The sequence below is a fragment of the Panthera uncia genome, chromosome A2 (genome assembly GCF_023721935.1).
Source record: "Panthera uncia isolate 11264 chromosome A2, Puncia_PCG_1.0, whole genome shotgun sequence".
Taxonomy (NCBI): Eukaryota; Metazoa; Chordata; class Mammalia; order Carnivora; family Felidae; genus Panthera; species Panthera uncia.
This window is the reverse complement of record NC_064816.1, coordinates 138,692,645-138,693,937: the sequence shown is the minus strand read 5'-3', so window position 1 is coordinate 138,693,937 and position 1,293 is coordinate 138,692,645.

The following is a 1,293-nucleotide window of genomic DNA, read 5'->3' as shown; positions in this document are numbered from 1 at the left end:
AAGTAATGTATCCAAAATAAAAGGAGTTACCAAGAGCCAGTGACAGGATCATGACAGGTCTGCCTGCCACCAAAGCCAACTTTCTTCAGCACCAGTTTCACATCCTTTGTCATAATAGAGCTATACTTGATAAAAAAACAGACTGAGTTATGGTTTGTCATGACATGACAGAGGCAATTCCACACAAACTGAGAGAAATTAGTGGTTTTTGTGATTCTAGTTTTGAACATGACCTTTTATGTACTTTTGAAGTCTTGGGGGACCATGTGATTGAGGATCAGAAAGAGGGGATGATTCCAGAAAGCTGCATTATAATATTCTTGAATTTGCATGTAAAATAAACTAACCTAGAGAAGAAGGGAGAGAGATTAAGTAGATGTAATCAAAAGGGATCTGAAGTTAGCAATATGGTGTTCAATTTGGATTTTATTTTTAGGGTCCTATTCACCCAACACGTGTTAGAAATTTCCTGGGGAGTATATTAAAAATACAGATTCCTAGGCTCCATTCTGGAAACACTGGTTTAGTAAATCTATAGACCTAGAAATCTGCATTCTCATCAAGCTCTTCTGTGGTTTGGAAGCAGGTAGCCCAGATCACAGCCAGAAATCTGTCTTTAAGGCTTGTAAGTGAAAAAAAAAGTAACTTTAGAGATTTAGCAAGTCCCTAAAATATTCAGTATTTCAATTTTAATCTCTTTCTTTAAAAAAATGGAGGAATCTGTCATATTAAGATACTCAAATTGGCTTAACTGCTCCCTTAAGGAGCCTTTGCCATTTGGTGGGTTAGTGATTGGAAGCTACTGACAGGGGTGGTGATTGAAATGCATAGTTCTCGTGTGCAACATGCCTTATGAAAATATTTGTTGACTTGAAATATAAGTGCTCTGCAACCTCTCTTGAAGAGCTCTCTAGAAGTAAAATATAACAATTATTTTCACTGCTGTAGTTAAGTTGAAATGTTAATGTCTTAAGCATCTACATCCCTAGGCTGCTCTCCCAAGTTCTACAACTTATGAAGGCCCTAGAGGGATAGGAGTATTGAATCCATGCCTTTCACCATATAGAAAATTCTTCCTTTTTCTTGAACTCTTTGTTGTCACCATGGAGCTGAGAGATGTGCTTCAATGAAGACATGATTAAAATGAAGGCTAATCAATGAGTTTGCTAATAGTATCCTCCTATTTACGGTGACGTTCTGGTCAAAGCCCTCACACATGCACTCTCATTGCAGGTAAGGGTATGGTTGGCTCCCTGTTTTAAGTAGAACCTCATGGGTTTCAGTTTTGGAATT